Source organism: Manis pentadactyla, chromosome 1, assembly GCF_030020395.1.
Source record: "Manis pentadactyla isolate mManPen7 chromosome 1, mManPen7.hap1, whole genome shotgun sequence".
In the NCBI taxonomy this organism is placed as follows: Eukaryota; Metazoa; Chordata; class Mammalia; order Pholidota; family Manidae; genus Manis; species Manis pentadactyla.
Genome location: NC_080019.1, coordinates 180,249,251 through 180,263,955, shown reverse-complemented (window position 1 = coordinate 180,263,955; position 14,705 = coordinate 180,249,251). Strand labels below are relative to the sequence as shown.

Sequence of the window (14,705 nt, the reverse complement as noted above, 5' to 3'; positions counted from 1 at the left end):
CTTTATAGTTGAATTCAGTGATTTTTTTCCTTCATTGTCTGGGTATTGCGGGTGGTTCTGTCTAGATTTTAAAGGTCCTCCCCACTGATTATAGGACTTGGTTTTTCCTCCACATTACATTTCTGAATGACTTTAATCTGGTTTGTCATAGTTTGACATAATTATTTTACTAGTGAGATGTAAAATAGCTGTGTATCTTGAGATTGGTAGTTTTAGATTCAGTGAGCTAAAGTATTTGAGAAAGAGTTACATGGGTTTTCTATTATCCTTTATGGTTTAAATTGTTTAAAGTTTTGATTTATATTGACTGTATTTGGTCTAAGCTATAGATGTAGCAGTGCAGCTTTACTTTTTTCCACATGGCTAACCAGTTGTTTCCATTCTAATTATTGAATGATGTATTTCTTTTCTATATATTTGAAATGCCGCATTTATAATATACTATATTTCCATGTTTTGGGGGGCATGTTTCTGAAATCAGTTCCATTCAATAAATCTGCCTTTTTAAAAATTGATAGTATTAAGAGTTTCAGTAAAGGAACTGCCCAATAGAATTAATGTACATAAATTTTTATACAAATAAACATTAGGACTGATAATGGAAACAGTGTACATTCACAATAACTAAAAAGATAAAATGTGTGCAATTTACTTGAAAATTTTGACTTGAGACAAAAGAAAATTTGAATCAATTCATATTTTTGATAGTAATTTATGATACATCATTTCACTATAGAAATAACAATTGATTTTTATTTATTGAATTAATTTGCTGAATTTGTTTATTAGTTCTTATAACTCTTTTGTGGATTCATTGGGAAATTTCTATATACAGGGTCTTGTCACTAGAGGATAAAGATAGTTTTATTTCTTTCTAATCTGGATATCTTAATTGCTTTATGTATTTTTTACTTTTGCCTGCTTTGTTTTACTAGTGAAGACCTTCAGTATGATGTTGAAGTGGTGAAAATGGGCATCCTGAGTTTTAGGAGGAAAGCATTCAGTGTTTAGCCATCAAGTACGATGGTAACAGTGGATGTTTTGTGGGTGCCTTTCATCAAGTTGAGGTTCTCTTCTAGTCTTTGTTGTTGAGCGTTTCTGTTATGAATGGGTGTTGAATTTTGTGAAATGCTTTTTTTTGAGCATTTCTGTTATGAATGGGTGTTGAATTTTGTGAAATGCTTTTTTTCTGTCTGTTCAGACAACCATTTGGTTTTTGTCCTTTATTCTTTTAATATGGTGCACTACATTAATTGATTTCCACATGTTAAAGTACCTTTGCATTTATGATATGATAAGTCCTACTTGGTTGTGGTATATAGGTCTTATATGATATATTGCTAGAATCAGTTTTGTATAATTTGTAATATTTTGTAACGATTTTTGTATCTGTGTTTATAAGATACATTGGTGTGTACTTTTCATGTGATATCCTTGTCTGACTTTGATATCAAGGTAACTCTGGTTTCATAGATTGAGCTGCAACGTGTACCTTCTTCCTCTGTTTTATGAAGGAGTTTGTGAAGGACTGGTATTTCGTCCTTAAATATTTGATGGAATTCACCAGTGAAGCCATTTGGGCCCTGTCTTTTCTTGTGGCAATATTTTTAAATAGTAATTCAGTTTGTTAATTATATTGAGATTTTTCTATTGCCTCTTTAGTCACTTTTGATAACATCTCTCTTTTTGGGAATTTGTCCATTTCATGAAAGTTGTCTAATTTGTTGGCACACATTTGTTTATAATGGTCCTCCCCTCACAATTCTTTAGAGATTTTTCTTATTGAAATATAACTGACATATAACACTGTATTAGTTTCAGGTCCTTAAAATCTTTTTAATTTTTGTGGGGTCAGTGGTAATACCCTCTGTTAAATTCCTGATTTTGGTAATTTGTGTTTTTGGTCTTTGTTCTTAGTCTATCTAAATACTTGTCAGTTTTGTTGATCATTTTAAAAGAACCAAGTTTTTCTCTACTTCCCTGTTTTATATTTCATTAATATCTGCTCTGTTTATTATTCCCTTTTGTCTTCTTGCTTTAGGGTTTAGTTTGCTCTTCTGCCTTACTAAGGTGGATGCTCATGTTACTGATTTGAGAGTCTCCTTTTCTTCAGTTATGTACTTTTAAAGTTATAGATTTCCTTCTAAGTGCTGCTTTAGCTGTATCCTGTAAATTTTGATATGATTCTTTGTTTTCATTTAGCTAAAAATATTCTCTAATTTCTCTTTTAATTTCTTATTTGATCCATGTGTTACTTAGAAGTGTGAAGTTTAATTTTCAAACAGTTAAGAATTTTCTAGTTTATAATTTAGTTGATACCTAATTTACTTTGTTGTGGTTAGGAATTGTCTTAGCATGACTTCAGTTATTTTAATTTATGAGACTTGTTTTATAACCTAGCATTTGGTCTGTCCTGGAAAATGTTCCATGTGTGCCTGAAAGCAGTATGTATTCGTTGTTTGCTGGAGTTTTTAGTATATTCTAGTTAGGTCTAGTGGTTGATAGTGAGATTCAGGTTTTCTGTATCTTTGCTACAATTTTCTGTGTAGTTACTCTGTCAATTACTTAGAGCGGGCTATTGAAATATACAGCTATAATTGTTCAATTTTCTATTTTCTTTTCAATAGTGTTAGTTATTCATTATTTTGGTGCTTTGTTTTTAGGTACTTATACATTTATAACTGTTACAGTATCTCCCTGATTTATTAATACTTTATCATTATGAAATTTCTTTGTCTCCAGTAATATTTGTCCTAAAGTCTATTTTATCTAATACTCCTATATAACTACTACACCTCTGATATGGTTACTGTTTCCATAGTAAATCTTTTTTCCCCATTTAAAAAATTTTCTGTCTTGAATGTAAAGCACGTCTCTTGTTGACAGCATATGGTTGAATCTTATCTTTTTGTCCAATCTGACGGTCTCTGCCTTTCCATTGGGCTGTTCAGACCATTCACATTTAATTATAGACATGGTTGGATTTACATTGGCTATTTCCATTTGTTTTATATATATGTCTCTTATATTTTTTGTTCCTCATTGCCTCCTTACTGCCTCCTCTTTTTCCGTTAAATATTTTTTAGTGTGCCTTATTAATCTGATGACTTTTTAAAAACTAACAAGATATTTTCATGGTTGCTGTAGGGCTTAACATTATGCATTTTAACAATCTGCTTAATTAACAACAACTCAGTATCTATAAAATATAGAAACTTTGCTCTGATATGGTTCCATTTTCCCCTTCCTCTCTTGCATATATATTACATCTATATGTGCTATAAACCCAGCAATACAATGTTACAATCATTGTTTTGTACATTCTTAACGTCTTTCAAAGATATTAAGAGAAGAAATGAGAAAACTTATTCTAGAGTCTTTTAGTTTAAACACATATTTACCATTTCTGGTCTTCCCTTTCTGTGTTTTTGAGTCTTTTGTCTTTTCCTTTTAGCTTGATGCAGTTCTTTTTGTATTTCATGTTGGGCAGGTTAGCTAGCAAAAAAGTCTCTCAGCCTTTGTTTATCTGAGACTATCTTTACTATGCCTTCATTTTTGAAGAATAATTTTAGTTCCTTCTGGGTTCATAGCTTTTTTCTTTTAGCACTTTGAGTATGTGATTCTACTGTCTTCTGGCCTCTGTTATTTCTGATTGAATATCAGCTGTTAATCATGGATCCCTGCACATGCTCTTAGTGCATGCAAGATTTTTCTCTTCGTGTGTGCTTTTAGCAGTTTGTACTGTGTCTAGGTGTATGTGGGTCTTTTTGTGTTTATCTTACTTGAGATTGAACTTCAAAGACCTGGAGATTTGAATTTCTTTTAAAAAAATTAATTTGGGAAGTTTTTGGTTGGTATTTTATTTAACAAAATTTCATTAAAAAAATATTTTTCCTCTATTCTTTCTCTACTCTCCTGGGATTCCAGAAATGTTGGTAAGTTGGTCTCTGAGGCTTGGGTCAATATTTTTCAACTTTTTCTCTCTGTTCCTCAGATCGGGTAATTTCTAGTGATGTGTCTTCAAGGTCATTGATTTTCTTCTGTCGTCTCGAATCTGTTGTTGAGTCTTTCTAGTAAATTTTTTGTTTTAGTTTTAGTTATTCTTTAACTTCAGTGTTTCTGTGTGGTTCTTTTAAACAATTTCTGTATCTTTATTGAGACTCCTTACTATTTACAAATATTATTTACAAAGAGAGATTACTTTGATACTTACACCAGTTTATTTGTTTAGATTATTTTCCTCATTAAAAAAACATGGCCTTTTACTTCTTTTAACATACCAATAATAGGTGTTTTGAAATCTTTGTTTGCTTAAACCAACATCTGGGGATACTCAAACTGTAGTGACTGCTATTGTACATTAATGTGGGTCAGACTTTCCCTTGTTTTGAGGCACATCTTTTCATTTGTTGTTGAAAACTAGGTATTTTAGATACTGGAGCAACTCCAGATTGTGCCTCTCCCTCCCCTGCCCAGGTTATTGTTATGGTTGTCATTTCACTATTGTTTTTATATACATAATACAATCCTGTTGAATGAAAATATACTTCATTTTGGACATAAAGTTAACTGGAAAAATAGATTTGCATGAAGATATAGGAAAACTCTGAAATTGGAGAGTCCTGAGTGATGATAGTTCCATCAGAATGAAACCTTTTAGAAAATATGGATAAAATGTTGAAATGTTTTAAAAATGAATTAGTATTATTTCTGAAGTTCAAAGATGGAGTTATTACTGGCTTGTTCTAGGTCAGAAAGACTATTCCTGCCTTTTTACCGTTGTGAAACTGATTTAAAAAAAATCATAGGATGTTTCATATCATCTGGTCTCCAAGCTTTCTGAGGAGTTAACTATTCTTGATAGATAGGATGCTAATACTTTTAGAGAATTCTATAGTAGGAAATTCCATAAACTCTTTAGTATGCTACTATGCTTAGAAATACTGTCAGGAGATTTTCTTCCTATGCATAACGTATGTTCTTTGTTTTTAATCTTTTTTGAATAAAGTACACAGTCTCCCTCTGATTATTCCTATCTTTTTATCAGCTTTTCCTGCCAGAGAAGACATTGCTGATTATGTTTCCATACCTAGGTATTTAGTAATGATTTTATAGCAGTAATCCTTTCTATTCTGAATACATTCTGTATGTGACTAGTTCTATTTGTTATTTGTAAAGCTGCTATTATGTTTGTTTCTTTGTTCACTTCATAGGCTTTACAGAGCAGATATGAATAGTTATTAAGTGGTTTTCTTAATCTTGGCTTTTTCTTTTCCAATTTTTTAGGTTTTATAACACTCTGAATTTCAACATTCCTTATCTGTGTGTAGCTGTAGATATTTCTTATCTAAGCTGTAGGCTCCAGGTCTAGGCAAATTATTTTTTATAAAGCTAGAATTTTTCACTGTTACTACATACCATTATTATATTTTCCCGGCTTCAGATGTAAAAGCAAGTCATTGCACTGGTCATTCAGGCGTAGCTTACAATTTACAAAGAGCGATTACTTTGATATTTATACCAGTTTCCCCTCTATGTTGTATTTGTGCAGTATTTTTTTCCCTCATTAAGTAATGTGTATTGTTGTTCTTTGTTTTTGTTTTTTTAGGAATTGGATAGCATATGTGACTAAGTGGTTTGAGGGTATCCAAAGCCTGTGAAAGCTAGAAACTCAACCATGATTTCTTTTTCGACTGTACAGCATTGCCTTCCTTGAAGTCTTCATTTTTACCTTAGTCTCAGGTAACTTTAGTGGTTGTTTTCATAACCATGAATAAGTACATTTTTTTCAAATATGAAACTGTATTTTGGGTGTTAGGTTTTCATTTGTATTCATATAATAGTTTCTTTATGGTTTGGTGCTTATGTTTGGTAGAAACTTGGGATTTAATTTTTTTCTTGAGAAAACAGTGCTAAGAGAAAAATCGGTGACTAATAAATATTTTAAATCTTAAGTTAGGCACAGAAAACATGTAGCTTATTATATAATCTTAAGTGAAATTTAAGTGGGAAGGTATTTTCTTCTTCAATCCTTTTTCTCAGTAGGGTATTTTTTACCCAACTCAGCACATACATTAAATCTTTCAGAATTCTTAGGGAAACGTTATTTTCTTACACAGGAAAAATAGATCTATTGATCAAATTAAGTGGTGTTTGGCATATCACTTTTTTTTTTGTTTTTTTGTTTTTTTTTTATTAAGGTATCATTGATATACACTCTTATGAAGGTTTCGCAAGAAAAACAATGTGGTTACTACAGTCACCCTTATTATCGAGTCTCCCCATACCCCATTGGCATATCATTTTAAAATGTGAAAAAACATACCATATGCTGTCCATTTGTACATATATTTGTGAATGCTAATATAAGGAAGCAGTCATGTAGATAATTCAGTAATCTATGTTAATCTATAGATGTGGCTACTGTTGACAGAAGCTTAAAAAGAAGAAATACATATATTTGAAGAGTTCATGTGAACGATCTGGAGATCATACAGAGGCTCAGAAATACCTAGGCTTCTTTGTCTTGCTCTACTGTATTTAATACGTGGTTTCCGTTTTGTGGTCCAAGATGTTTACCGTCATGTCTGCCAATAGGAAGAAGGAAAAGGGAAGACCACTTACCTTTCCTTTAAGGGGAATTATGTTTATAATTTCTACCCATATCCCAGTGGCTGTAACTTTGTCACATGGCCACAACCAGCTGCAAGGGAGGTTTGGAAATAGTCTTACCTAGATAACCGTGTCTTAATATTTTATTAGGCAAGAAGGAGAGTCCATATTCTTGGGGGTCAGGCAGCTTGCTGTCTGTTACATTAGTGTTCATACCAGATTTACATTCCATTTTTCTAGTATGGACTGAACATCAAAATGTAATTTTTATTGTCTAAGGCAATAACTTTTGGACTAGGACAGTACTTTGGAAATTGGTGCTTATTTGAGTTAGAGACATTTCTAGTTTTGTGACTAGTTATCATGGTTCTTTGACTAAACGCTGCTTGTCTTAAAACCATAAAATGGAGTCAGATATTAACAGTTAAAAGTGACTTAATTCCTCATATTACTCCACTGCCATTAGGGTGAGATGATTTTCCTGACATTTTATACTCATGGCAAGGGTGGGGCCCTTGGGCGGGAGGATCTTGTTAGCCATGCATAAAGATAAATGATCTGTAACTAGATCTTTCAAATTCTAAAAAGTCTGTTATGTAAATGTTTAGATATGATCAGAACAACTTATTCCCAAACACATTATACACTTTAAATAGTTCTTTTTAGATGAAAAGTATGTCATTGTACATTACATTTTGTGGTTCTTATCTTACTGTAAGTACTGTATTTTGAAAAAGTATCAAGTATTATTATATATTTCTATTACAGAATGTATTAAAGGGTTGGAAACTAGTTGTCAGTTTTCTACCATAATTTATATCAACATATATTAACCTTGGTGCCTCTTTTAAGAGACTTGAGAAAATTAGTTTTGACAAATTTGCATGCTTTATACAGTACTTAATTAGGCCTGATTTAAATTTATTACCAAATGGTTATAAGACATAGGTGTTTTGGCATTGAAGGTGATAAGTGTTTCTGGAGTTACATTATACTTCACAAATAGGGTTTGTATTCTTAAAGTGAGAGTATTTGTCTCTCATGTTTAAAAAAAGATTGTTGACTTAAATAGTTAACATTTTTCTGTTCTGGGGTGAGTCTTGGTTATTGTGTAATACATAATAAAAACTTGTAAGTTTAATATTTGTTCATAATGTGCAGGGAAGTTTAAGAAATGGTTTTGATATTTCCTTTATTATATACAAAACTAGAAAATTCATAGTTTCCTAATAGAAAAGTAGTTTTAATAATGTTTGAATTGTTGGTATTGGCATAAAATGTGGTGGGTGAAACAACTAGATTCAGCAGAATTTAGGATTCTGTTTTGCTTGGACCTTTTTTTAAAATCTATTCTCTCTCCCTCCTTAAGATAAATTATAGCTGCTTCTTTACAAACACTTTGAGTTGCCATAAGTCAACATCAGTTTTCTTGTTGTCACATTGTTTTTGGAAGACTGGTGATAAGTATTTGGAGTGCAGGAAATGCTTAGATTCTGTTTTATTTGAGGGGGGCTTTGGGTATATAGACATGCCTGTTAACTGGCTTAAATATTTATAATTATTTTTCTGTGGCTAAAAAATGATCACACGTTTTTCTTCAGTTGTCATACTGTGTAAGATAATTGATCTTAGCCTGTAATTTCTCTTATTAGACATCTTTTATTGTTGCTAGCCCTAATCAGAAAGGCTGTTTTGTCCATTTGCCATTATTATAAGTGATGCTCCCATTAGGATGTTGTGAAGTAGTAGCAATGTCAAGAGGCATAGTTTATAAGACGTACTTTATAGATGAAAAACTGTAGGTTTACAAATATGTGTCTGACGTGGCTTCGGGATGTAGAATTATGCCTAGACAAGAAGCAGATTTTGTTTTTAAATTAGTGGTGTGGCATTTTTTGCATAGATAAAATATATGCTTTTGAAGGATGAGAAAGAATAAGAAACTGCTTAAGAATGACAAATGGCAAATTGTTAATTCGTATGGATCATGGGTTTCTTTGTGACCTGATTTGTCTAACCAATTGATCTAGAGGCTCATTGCTATTTGTATGCCCAATGCTGATATTTTCAAGGTGTAATTTCTCAACTGAATTCTATATAGGTTAGAAATGTTAATATCCAAATTAATGTAATTGGTTCCTCCAGACAAGAAAGAGTTTGCTGAAAATGCTTTGGATCAGAAGTAAATTTATGAAATCTAGCTTTTCTTTTTTTATGTTTCAGAATAGATTCATCTGAGGTACTCCTCCTCTGCCTACAAGTGAAATTTTTTATAGGTTGAATGGGTTTTGATACAAGGCAGGTATTGTTGATTTGGGAGAATGTTTTGATTTGAGAGTTATATTTTTGTAGAAAAGAGTGTTTTCAGGTCCTTAAGCTTGCCCACTAATTTCTTATTCATATAGTTGAAGTTCTGAATTGTTCAATAAAAGTTGATGGAAAACAATGACATCCAAACTCAATAAGTAAAACAAAAAAGTAGTGTCTTTAAGTTAGAAATATTTCTTTCATGCTTGAATGCAGATTTAATTAAAGGTAATAAAGTAGTAGATGAATCTTCATGTACATTCTGAAGGGGCAGGCACTAGGTGCTTTCAAGAATTTTAGAGATTATGGCACAAGCAATCATACTTGTTTTCACCTTTTTAAAACTTACAGCCCTCTTTTCTTTGATACAGGTGTATCTTTGAAACTGTTCTTACATTTATCAGCTATATTTAGGATGATTTTATTGCCAAGTGAAGATGGGAAAGAAAGGAAAGAGAAAGAGAGGTTTTCCTGAAGTAACTTGGTAAAAGTTTGAAGAAAGAATGGAAGGATTAAGAGTGTGTAATGTAACCCATGGAAAAAAAGGACTGAGGAGAAATTCACCGAGATCTGAGTAATAGATGGAAGTGGGAATATAGGAAATGTAGAAAGTGTCCGTTCCTTCTTAGGAAGAAAAAAGGATCTGTGTCACAAAGTTCTCCCATGGTAGCCACGAGATGGGAGTAGCCATCTAAGGAGAGTTGGATTGCTTTACCAGATCAAATAGTGGTCTCACCACTGTGGCCTTAGAGAAGGTGGGTGAGAAGAGAATGACTTCAGAGTGTTCTTACCATGTCCTTATAGTGTGGTATGGTTAAAAGTATCTAAACTATGTAAGATAAGCCTGTTTGAACTCGCAGTTTACCTCACAGTTGTGTGACCTTGGGTAAAACCCGCATTTCTTCATGTGAAATGAGGATCTACTGTTACTGTTGAGTGTTACTATAAATATTAAGTGAAGTAACAACTGCAAATGTGCCCTGCACAGTGTCTTGTATCTAGTAGATCCTCAGCACACAGTAATTGTTCTTCCTTTCCAGGTTTATATGATTATCTGAAGTTTTTATGATAGTCTCCCAAATCTATTAATAAATTTGGAAAGATACTTTCTTTATTAATTGCATAGAACTCCCATGAAAAAGTCAGTAAGCATTTTAAGTGCCTTGTATAGTTGGTTAAAAATGAGTAGTAATGCCCAGCTTGTCCATATGTTAAGCTTCTGTTAACTTTGTCCTTTGAAAACAAAGCTAGACAGTCCCCTCAGCTTAGGAAATACTTGTTGCAAATGCTTGTATTAAAAGCCCATGTGTTTAATTTTTTATTAAAGCCCTACTCAAAGCTTATTTACTCTACTTCAGCTTACAGATTTATAAAGCTTAGTTTCTAATTGCTTTGCACACAGTTGATTAGGAGCATTAAATTAGGTGGCAGGAAGAGGCAGCTTTCTCTTCTGGAAGACAGGAGAAAGTCATGTTGGATAATTTATGTTCTCTTTAAGTACAACAGTGCCATTAAGTTTAAATGACTAGGGATACCTAATGGGGTACAATTTGGATTAATTTTACATAGCTCAACTGAACATTTTTCAATAGGAAAAGATGGTGTCTGCAGGAGAGAGGGAATTGAATGGAGCAGGAAGCTATATTGTGGCGTCTAAATACCCCTGTAGCTGTACCTTCCAGCTTCTCTGGTAGAGGGCTGGAGATGAGGGAAGAATAAAACTTGAAAGGGGGAAAAGAATGCAGAGTTTGAAGTCATCTACTAAAGGGAGATTTAGGAGAAATTGGCCCAAGGTGGGCACTTTCCTTTTTCCCTCGTTCCTGCTCTGTTCTAGTTTTTCGCAATCTTTGTTCTGGGTGACTTGAAACTTTTCCATTTTTAGCTGAGTTAGCTTTAGGACATCATTGTCCATCCTGTCTTGCTCTTAATAGTTCTGCCATTTTATATCCTTTGTCAGCTGCCCAAGGTCCCTTCCCTTACAGGATGATGGGTCACCACTAGGAGCACCAGGTGGCTTAGTGCTTATTGTTCCACTAAGTCCTACTTTTTTCCCCAGTTGGGCAGAGGATCCTGGGACATTGTTTATTTCTTTTTCCTCCCAGAGCAGTATTTCATGTAAGTGGCATGATTTAAAGGAAGCACAATTTCATTCTTCCTCTTTTCCTGTGTAATATCCCTAACACCTGAATTTCCATTGATTGTGTAGACATTTGGGTTAAAAAGCAGCTGGTTTTTTGAAGGTTTAGTGGGAAGAAATGTTTATTCTCATCTTAACATGGATTGATTACATCAAATTTACTTTCTTTGGCTGATCTTCCCTGAAAATACTGAAATGAGGTAAGGGAAGTAGCCCTTGTGAATTTTTGTGCATGGGACCTTTTGTTAATATAGTTAGTTGAGTGTTTGTGCAGTGAAGCAACAAGAGCTTTGACTGACGCTGTGTAGGAGTTACAAGTGGGAAATCTGAAGATGATAAGTGCACATGAGAGAGCTTAAGTAAAACTGTACTGCTTTATTTTATCATTTTTCCTAAGTGTAGCTTTGTCCTTTTCCCTTTTACCATAGGCTTGGTGAAATCAACTTTTTTGTTTAGGAGCCTTATGTTGTTTCCTGTCAAGCTTATTCTGCCCTGAAAGCAGTTGAGGTGTGTGATGCAAGTATGGCTCACTTTGTCTATGTAGCTACTTCTTGATTTTTTTCATTAATGTATCACGGAGAACTTTTCATCCAGCTTGTATAGCTAACTCATTCCTTTTAATAGCTTCTCTGTATTCCATTGTATGGTTGAATCATAACTAATTTATCAAATGGATGGTTAGATTGTTCCCAATCTCTTCCTGTTAAAGAGTTGCACCAAACATCTTTTTGCATGTGTCTTTGGCTAATTTTTGTGAATAAGCCCGTAGGATTGTGTATATCCCTAGCTGTGAGGTTGCTGGGTGAAGGGTACATGCTGTCTTCATTTTGATTGTTATTTCTAAGGCTCACTTTAAAACCTTGTCAGAACAGTGTTCATTGATACTGAAATCTGTGTTGATGTATTTGTATTTTCTGATATTTCAGGGAAATTGTCTCAAGAGTTGTCTAGGCTAGCTAGTAACACTAAATACATGGGTCACAGGAGTCACATGCATTTGGAGTCACAGGAGTAAGAAACCATATGTAAAAAAGGAAGAGAGAGATTCGTTCTGCTGTGTATATGGCCTTTTTTCCAGGAAATTTTTGTAGAGATAAAGTTTGTCTTCCATTTACAGTATTTCCACTTCCCTTTCCATTTACTGCCTCAGTACTGAGGTATGCTGTCTTCCTTTTCTAGGTCCCTCACTCTGGCACTTCATGTGAATCTCCCTTTTCCCCAGAATAATCCCTATCCCCAAAGTACGTTAACTTTCTCAATACTTACTGATTTAGCCTGATATTAGGGGTGAGGTTAGTTAAAAAATGCATGTATTTTCATGTTTGTTTTAATAAATATCTTATTTATTAATGCAAAATTATAGGGGCATAGTTTAAAATGGTATATGTATATTAGGATATGCTAAATTTCAAAAAATTGATGGGATGCATGATCAGTAACATTGGAGTTGGGGACCACTGCTTTAGGGAAATGTATACCTTGCATTGGGGTAACAAATCAGCCTCAATTTTGACTGCTTTTTAAAAAAAAACTAAGTTCTGTTATGGGTATTTCTCTTACAACTTATACATCCCCTGTTCACATTATCTCATATGATCACAGTGAGGGATGGCATTGTGTGTATATGAGTTCCTTTTAAGTTTGGGGCTTTTCCAAAATCATCATGAAAAATAGTAAGTAGATTAGAATATAAATGATCTGGTAAAGATTTTCAAAGAAATGGCCAGAATAAACAAATCTTAGCAAGTAAAAGACTTGTGACCAATCCAAACAGAAAATACTCGCATTATAGGGGTGCCAGAAGAAGAAGAGGGAGAAAAAGGGATAGAAAGTGTTTTTGAAGAAATAATTGCTGAAAACTTCCCCAATATGGGGAAGGAGATAGTTTCTCAGACCATTGAAGTCCGCAGATCTCCCAACACAAGTGACCCAAGGAGGACAACACCAAGACATATAATAATTAAAATGGCAAAGATCAAAGACAAGGACAGACTATTAAAAGCAGCCAGAGAGAGAAAAAACATCACCGCCTACAAAGGAAAGCCCATCAGGCTATCATCAGACTTCTCAGCAGAAACCTTACAGGCCAGAAGGAAATGGCATTATATATTTCATCCAGTCAAACAGAAGAGCCTTGAACCAAGAATACTGTATCTGTCTAGCAAGATTATCATTAAAATTTGAAGGCGGGATTAAACAATTCCCAGATAAGCAAAAGTTGAGGGAATTTACCTCCCACAAACCATCTCTACAGTGTATTTTAAAGGGACTGCTCTAGATGGAAGGTGCTTCTAAGGCTAAGTAGATGTCACCAGAGGAAAAAAACCACAGCAAAGAAAGTAAACCAACCAAATACTAAATGTAAAATAAAATGAGCTAGCCACAAAATCAGTCAAGGGAAACACAAAAGAGTACAGAATAAAACACCTAACATAAAGAGAGTGGAGGAGGAAGAAAAAGAAGGGAGAGAAATAAAGAATCATCAGACTGTTTATAATAGCATAATAAGTGAGTTAAGTTAGATGGTTAGATAGTAAAGAAGCTGCCCTTGAACCTTTGGTAATGACGAATCCAAAGCCTGCAATGGCAATAAGTACCTATCTATCGATAATCACCCTAAATGAAAATGGACTGAATGCACTAATGAAAAGACACAGTAATAGAATGGATAAAAAGGCAAGACCCATCTATACACTGCCTACAAGAGACTACCTCAAACCCAAAGACATACACAGACTAAAAGTGAAGGGATGGAAAAAGATATTTCATGCAAACAGTAGGGAGAAAAAAGCAGGTGTTGCAGTACTTGTATCAAACAGAATAAACTTCAAAACAAAGAAAGTCACAAGAGACAAAGAAGGACATTACATAATGATAAAGGGATCAGTCCAGCAAGAGAATATAACCATTATAAATATCTGTGCACCCAACACAGGAGCACCTACATATGTGAAACAAATACTAACACAATTAAAGGAGGAAATAGAATGCAATGCATTCATTTTAGGAGACTTCAACACACGACTCACTCCAAAGGACAGATCAACCAGACAGAAAATAAGTAAGGACACAGAGGCAGTGACCCACACACTAGAACAGACGGACCTAACAAACATCTACAGAACTCTACCCCCAAAAGCAGCAGGATACACATTCTTCTCAAATACACATGGAACATTTTCCAGAATAGACCACATACTAGGCCACAAAAAGAGCCTCAGTAAATTAAAAAAGATTGAAATTGCACCAACCAACTTCTCATATCACATAGATATAAAGCTAGAAATAAATTGTACAAAGAAAACAAAAAGGCTCACAAACACATGGAGGCTTAACAACATGCCCCTAAATAATCAATGGATCAATGACCAAATTAAAATAGAGATCAAGCAATATATGGAGACAAATGAAAACAACAGCACAACACCCCAACTTCTGGGGTTCACAGCGAAGGCAGTTCTAAGAGGAAAGTATATAGCAATCTGGGCCTATTTAAAGAAGGAAGAACAATCCCAAATGAATAGTCTAAAGTCACAATCACTGAAACTGGAAAAAGAATAACAAATGAGGCCTAGAGTCAGCAGAAGGAGGGACATAATAAAGATCAGAGAAGAAATAAATAAAATTGAGAAGAATAAAACAATAGAAA

The 14,705-nt window shown here is 33.8% G+C and overlaps 1 protein-coding gene across 10 annotated transcripts in view; it reads left to right on the top strand.

The window, feature by feature from the left end:
* The window catches only part of ZNF148 (zinc finger protein 148), a 137,927-nt gene that overhangs the window by 50,602 nt on the left and 72,620 nt on the right, over positions 1-14,705 (top strand). For 9 of the 10 annotated variants that reach the window (XM_036905050.2, XM_057503520.1, XM_036905104.2 and 6 more), the window contains one exon: positions 5,609-5,742. The gene's annotated coding sequence lies outside the window, so the exon portion shown is untranslated. Of the gene's footprint in view, positions 1-5,608; positions 5,743-11,484; positions 11,564-14,705 lie in introns of all 10 variants that reach the window. The other variant, XM_036905095.2, reaches the window with a different exon arrangement.